Source organism: Rhipicephalus microplus, chromosome 8 (genome assembly GCF_043290135.1).
Source record: "Rhipicephalus microplus isolate Deutch F79 chromosome 8, USDA_Rmic, whole genome shotgun sequence".
Classification (NCBI taxonomy): Eukaryota; Metazoa; Arthropoda; class Arachnida; order Ixodida; family Ixodidae; genus Rhipicephalus; species Rhipicephalus microplus.
Genome location: NC_134707.1, coordinates 132,262,819 through 132,270,522, shown reverse-complemented (window position 1 = coordinate 132,270,522; position 7,704 = coordinate 132,262,819).

The following is a 7,704-nucleotide window of genomic DNA, read 5'->3' as shown; positions in this document are numbered from 1 at the left end:
CCACATGTACTGTTACAGCATGGCGCCACATTATTTGTCGGGAGCAGTGTCGCGACAGCGACTACTTATTCCTCAGTCTGGCTCACCGCTGTGCGGGTGGCTCCCCAGCACAAGGTGCGGTGAAGAAAGGCTCACTGGGTTTGACGACAAAGACGCGTTCCGACGAGAATGGCTTAGTCCGCGTTTGGGCGGCCTCTTTTTATTAGCTTACCTTTTCGTCGGGCGCCATCTACCGACGGGCCATCTTTCGCGCGCCCCAAACACAAATAATTTACCCAAGAATGTTGTATGTACGCTTGTTGTACATACATATTCAAGAACCGTATGGGGAGAGGGGGGTGGAGTCACACTAGACGCACTGCCGACACTTCGAGTCGCGCGTATATAATATATGAAACTAAGTACTAAGTAAGACAACAACAAAAACATATTACAAGGGATTCACTATAACGTCATTGCATCAATACAAAGCATTATCACACAAGAGTTCCTTTCAAAAATGTTTGTGGTTACCCAAACGCATGAAGTCATGTAGAAGACTACGAAGAGTGGCACAAACGCGAATTAAATAAAAAAAATGAAGAGAAACGCTCTCAAGTTGCCACACCCACGCACTGGTCGGACCGTAACTCGCAAGTGGAGCCCTGTGCAGTATATTCCTTCGTGCACCATGGCAATTAATGAACATTCAGACATCATGCTCTTTCTACCTGCCTAAATCTAACATACTTATATACTACTACTTCAAAACAAGACTATTTTGCAGTATTTGTAAAAAAAGAAAAAAAAATTTCACCCATTTTCCTCAGCTTTCTTTGGTGATCTCCGCTTCGAATCACGACAAAGCACTACATCCCCTTATGTGACAAAAAAAGAAGAGATGTACTTCTGTAATGCAAAAGCCCAGCGGGTGTGAGCACCAGATCATATGGGGCGGCTCAGGTATGCGATAGGGCTACGTGCCGTTACTACCCTAATTCTGCCACAAACTGGTGACATGTCCAACAGGCTGAGTATCCACACGACAATTAACACCGCTCTTTTACTTGGCAACCAATCTAGTTTCTGAGGAATGATAATTGATTAAAACATTATTTTGGTCCTGAGAAGACGCAGGGGAGACCACGCGCCACCCGGCTAATTCCACGTAGGGACTGTCAAGCCGAGCTTGGCGTCCTGTTCATGGGCACTCTGGACAGCTAGAGTTTGATCCTTAAGTTCGGGGCTGCGTAAGAGCCCAGCCCACCTGTCCTCGCTGAGGGCTGGGCCAATGGCATCACGATCTCACAACACAGGATTGAATGTTGCTAAGAGTCCACAAGCAGGGCAACCCACACATGGATATTGTTCAGGGTGGATGGCATGAAGAACCGCAGGGTTAAGGTACGCACTGGATTGCAATAGTCTAAGGCTGGCTGCCTGCGCCCTGCACAAGGCAGGGTGTGGGAGAGATGATTGATTGATTTGTGGTGTTTAAAGTCCCAAAACCACCACATGATTATGAAAGACGCCGTAGTGGAGGGCTCCGGACATTTTGACCACACGGGGTTCTTTAACGTGCACCCGAATCTGAGTACACGGGCCAACAACATTTCCGCCTCCATCGGAAATAGGGTGTGGGAGAGGGAATAGCCTTCTTGACGGATAGAAGTGCTTTGTTATTTTGATGAACGTAAGTAGGGTTCCAAGCGAGGCAGAGGGACTGCAGAGGCGGCACGGTCAGTGAGTCCTCGCGCGGTCTCATGTGCACCCTTGTTCGGGTTAGAGGTAGAGCCCTCATTTGACCCCAGGTGAGCGGGAATCCATTTGAAAAAATAGGGCCTGGTACTCTTGACGCTTTGGAGAATGCGGAGGGTCTAAGGGGCTTCAGTCCCGGTTTCGTAGGCTTTGATATCCACCTCTGAGTCGCTGTATATTGACTCTCTGCGACTATCTAGCATAGCCAGCGCAATTGCAACCTTTTCGGCTATCACGGGCTTCGATGTGCGTACCGTGGCGGAGAAAGTGAGCCTGGAATTTGAGTCGACGACGGAAACAGCGAATGCCGCTTGTTGGACATATAGCACTGCATCCACAAAGCTTGCGCCAGTGGGGTTGCTACAGACGTGCTCGAGCAGAGCTCTAGCCCTGGCCCTACGTCGACCGACGTTGTGCGCAGGGTGCATAATGTGGGGAATGGGGACGATGCACAGTTTAGACCTGATGCTTCTGGGAATCTTCATGGATTGGGGCACTGGTCAGTAGTGTTGAGGTCCAAATCGTCGAGTATCTTGCGGCCTGATTTGGTTCTGGACTGATTGATATTATTCTCAGAAAAATTTATTGGTCTCTCTTTTCTGTTTATCCCTTGAAAAATACGAGCTCCTATTCGCCTTTTTAAGGCCGCTGTCACTATTGCTGTCTCCTTTTTCTGATGCGGGACGCTTGTCTTTAAAGCGCCTTTAGAGCCAAAGTAACGGAATTTAAATAATTTTTACCCTTTGAGCTCCCCAAGAAAACAGGTAGAAAGTGGTTCGTAAGGTTCGTAATTGGGCTCGTAAACTCTGAGTGTGCGGGTATCTGTTTTCAGTAATATTTTACATGTGTCATCACACCATGCAGGTCTCTCTTAGCGCACGAAGTGTTAAGAAGCGCAGCCACACCTAACCTATCGAGCTTAGGTTAGTGACAACTGTCAACTATGTGTTCGGGGTAGCTCATTTGCGTTTGTGGGACCAGACATCTTTCCAAGTTCATTGCAAGGCCCATTGACATTATAACACTCAAAACCGGAGTAAGTGTGAGCCAGAAATGTGCTGTACAAATGCACTCACTTCTTTTTTGTCCTATGAACATCCCCCGCTCACGGTCCAGTTCATGCTCGCATGTCATACGCAGTAAGCTTTCTTTTCCTCGTTTCCTCACGAACATTTCCACTCCGGTCTCACTTCCTAAAGCTTGTATACTTGCATAGCAGCCTCAGCAAATGAAACTTTTGTATTTGGGCGCTCTGGCATCTCATCGGCTTTCATTTCATCGTAACGATCGACCACCCCAACGATAACTTGCTCCGTTTTTATATGAACCGCCCAATCCACCGACCCTGCTTGAACCTGCTTGAGTTTGTCGAAAATGCTTGGCGTTAGTATGGCATCTACTCCTGCAAGTTTATTTGTGATCACACACAGTTCAATCAGCTCAGGGGCAGCACCTCTTTCAGAGGTGTAGAGCCGCATTAGGACATACATCAGGCCCCCCGCGGTAGTCTAGTGGCTAAGGTACTCGACTGCTGACCCGCAGGGCGCAGGTTCGAATCTCGGCTGCGGCGGCTGCATTTCCGACGGAGGCTGAAATGTTGTAGGCCCGTGTGCTCATATTTGGGTGCACGCTAAAGAACCCCAGGTGGTCTAAATTTCCGGAGCCCTCCACTACGGCGTCTCTCATTATCATATAGTGGTTTTGGGACGTTCCACCCCAAATATCAATCAATCAAAGAAGTACTTCAGGTCAGCCTGAACAGCATGCCCAAATGCTCCTCTCAGGCATACTTTATTAGCTGGCATTTTGCTACAGCGGGAATCAGCTTCTCTCTGAGAACGATTATGGCAGATCCTTAATCTAGACACACCTTAAACGTGTTTCTTAAAACTCAACCCATGTTAACCTTGACGTACGAACCATGTCTGTAACAGAAACTTTCCCTCATGTCATAGGTTCGCACACTGCCCTCATCGTCAACCTTTCAGGCGGGTGTACCTTCTTCCCCCCGTCTGCTGCCGCTGTTATCGGTGTCGTTTTCGGGCATTGCCATTGATATTGTCCGCTTTCCTCACAAGCATAGCATCGGAGCATCGTCTTCCCGTTTCATATGGATGGCCGATCCGCCACGTGGTGATTAAACGATTCCCCACTCTTCGATTTAGCAACGTTGATTTTCCCCATATTCTCTTTTTGTCATATTTCTGCGCAAGCTTCGCTAGAAACTAGGGCCTGAGCCCCTCTGCTGACTCATTCTGTAAGACGTCTGGCCGCGTGTCTTCATTCATTAGCTGTTTGACGCGGTCGGAACTCAATAACGCACGTAGCTCCTGTAAAGTTTCAATCTCCCTACTACGAACGAAGCAGTCAAGTAGAATCTCAAGCCAACTGAACAACTGCCTCCGCGTCTCATCTCTCTTCCAACATGTGTAAAGACGGCGTTTGTATACCTCGGCGGTAAGCTTGAGTTCCTGTAGGATGAGGTAATGAATCTTTTCTTGAGAAAAGACTCGCTCTTCAGCTTGGTTTGCTACCAATGCCCAAGATTTTTCATTCAAAAACAGCATAACAATAGCCCCCTGAACATCTTTGGTAATACCGCAACCTCTAAAGATATTTTCAGCGCTGCGGAACCAGGCGCGCTCATCGGAAACCAGAACTGGTGGAAGAACTGCTCGCAACCAATCCGCATACCGTGCCAAACCGGACCTGCCATTCCGCTCCACCTCAACTCCTGCCCGAGACTGACGCTTCACTTTTTGTAGCTCAATTTGGAGCTTCAAACCTTCCATTTCTTGTTCCTTCGTTTAAACTTGAACAGCAAAATTTGTGCTTTCACTAGCAACCCAGTTTGCGCCGGCCATACCCCCGATGTTTCATTTCAATCTGGCTCCTGGTCCTCAGTAGTCCCGTCTACCCTCTGACTTCTCGTCACCATAGTCGCCATGGTACGCCCGGAGAAAACGAAACAGGGACCCACCTGTGGTTCTCTGTGTGTAGATGAGCCGCCGCACCACCTCCGAGTAGATCTCCAGTCAGCAAGTAGTGGAACCAATTCTCCGCTTCAGTTGGATGTACGCGCACCACTCAGTCTCTCTCTTGGTAGGTGTGCTGGTCACCGGTTGCCCGATGATTCTTTTCATAACTCCAGTCATCGCCAGCCACTCTGAGTGACAAGCCGATGTCCAAGTGTAAAAATTCGTCACTCTACATTCCGGCTCAGTTGATTGCCACGGTCAGTGTTGCGCAGAGTTTAGGTTTCTTGAACTGCATATCTTCATCTCTGCTCTGACATTACCTGATGATCGTGTTTTTCTGACCCCACCTTTGACTTTCGGTGTGTGTGTGCCAGGAAGGCAGGATGTCTCACTGTCATCCAGGAAGCCGCTGCGACATCCAGCCGACTGTGCCAGTTAAGATTGGATTGATGTATGTAATTCCAATGGTTCAGATGATCACGGCGACACGTTGAAGGACTGGACTGCTTGTTCGCTTCCTGGAAACATCAGTTTATTCACACCGATACACTTATATACAAACAAAGGCTGGGGTGGACGCCGACACACAGTAAGCACTGGGCTGTATTAATATTACCACCATTGATGAACGAGCCACTGTGGCTCATACGCGTTTTGGGCTGCGAAGAAGAAAACATCTTCGTTGCTCTGGTTCAAGTGAACTCCTGGCTGCGGGTATTGTTTTGCTCGTGACATTACTGGTGGAGACGCTGGGTACGTGTACTTCGGCTGTGTCTGCCATCGTGGAGACAGCTACATCCCCCAGGGCAAGAATCAGCCGCCGCCTGCGTGCGTTACCCCCTGAATTCGGTCTCATGGCATCGAAACCCAGAAAGATGGCAACTGCGATGTCAAGCCAGGCGGTTAAAATCAGCGATGCCCATGGTTCTCTTCTCGCCCATGTTTTTCGCGTGCCACAGACACCAAAGCCGTTTCATGGAGACATCTTCGAGGATGTTGATGACTGGCTCGACCACTTTGATCGGGTTGCCAGTATCAACAAATGGGACGATGTTCGCAAGCTGCGCCGAGTTTAGTTTTACTTGGAGGATTCTGCGAAGACGTGGTACGAGAACCACAAGGGCTCCTTTGCAACATGACAAGAGTTAAGCCGACAGCTCTGTGACGCCTATCGCAACACCGTGAGGAAGGAGAGGGCTTAACAAGCCATATTCTGCAGAAACCAATGGTCGAACGAACGTGTATTCATGTTTGTCGAGGACATGTTTCGGCCCTTCAAGCGCGCGGACCCTGCCATGCGCGAGGAAAAGAAGGTGCGGCATTTGATGCGCGGAGTAAAAGAACAGCTTTTCGCTGGGCTCGTGCGCAATCCACCGACGATAGTCGCCCAGTTCATCATTGAGGCAGCCACGATGGAACGTACGCTGCAGCAGCGGTCGTCACAATACTAACGCCAGATGCCGGCCACCACATGCTCTATCGGCTCTGACAGCGAGAGAGAGGCCCTCGCAGACTTCATTCGAAGTATCGTTCAGGACGAATTGCGACAGCTTCAGGCAGTGGGATCCCATCCACTTGTGTCAGCCCTCGCGGATGTATTCAGACAAAAAGTCTGGCAGGCCGTGACACCCCTGGCCCCAATCGCACCACCGATTCCCGAGACCCCAGTCCTGACGTACGCAGCGGCATTGCGATCCCCTGCGCCACCGGCTACAGTTACTGCTATGCGGCCAAGGTACCAGGCTATGCAGCCATTGCACGACACTGCTTCGAGCGCGCCTGTTGGCTGAAGGTTTTCGAGCCCACCCACCTATCTGCCGTCTATCTCAAGAAAAAGTGGTTGCAAGGCAAGCACGTGGCGCACCTCGGATAACCGCCCACTCTGCTATCACTATGGTGAAGCGGGTCACGTATACCGGAACTGTCAATACCGGCAACTAGGTCTCCGCAGCTTCCACCGTGATGCTCGATGTCCGCGCTACGGTGAGCGCCCCCGCGAAATCGAAGCCTATCTCACAGGCCAACGTACTCTTTCGACTATTCAGCACCACCAGTCGAGATCACCATCGCCTCGCCGATCTACGTCACCCAGTTTGCCCTCATCGTCTTCCGCTCCTTTCAGGAGCCGATCAACAAGTCCCTGCAGGGGAAACTAGGAACGGTGACTTCTGGGGGTGAAGTCGCGGCCCGGTGAACTGTAGAAGACCCTTCATCGACGCAACGACCGGACGAGGACGATTCCGGTTTTGCAGTGTTCTCCGACACCAAAAAGATTGTTTTTGCTGAAATTGCGGTCTTCGTCGACAATCATGCTGTTAACGTCTTCGTCGACACCTGTGCCGACTATTCCCTAATAAGCGCCACACTGGCATCTGAACTGAGGAAGGTTACCACGCCATGGCAAGGACCCCAGTTGCGCACGGCAGGTGGCCCATCTGGTGACGCCTACTGGTATGTGCACGGCACGCATTCGAATACGTACGTCGACATTTGCGGGCTCTTTCCTCGTATTGCGCGTGTGCTCTCGGCCAGATATTATAAGAATGGACTTACTTTTCGCGCTGTGAATCGCCAGTGAGTGACTGACTTTATTGGTAACCTCGCGTCTTTATTTTTGTTTCGTCTTTTTCTTATATTTTTCCTATTTTTTTATTTCTCATTTAACTTTTGTTCGCACAATGAACTACGTTATTCCGCCTTACGCCGTTTATTTTGCTCGCATGCTAATTTTCATCTAATTTTCTTTTCTTTTTTTGCCTTCATGTACAGCATCGAGACGATGCTTCTTGGGAGAGGGGGTAATGCCACCTTTCATGAACGAGCCACTGTGGCTCATACGCGTTTTGGGCTGCGAAGAAGAAGAGAACATCTTCGTTGCTCTGGTTCAAGCAAACTCCTTGCTGCAGGTCTTGTTTTGCTCGTGACAATATTGACGTTGGCCTTACTTCCGAGCCCTTCGTATACTCCACACATCGACACCAACTTCTCG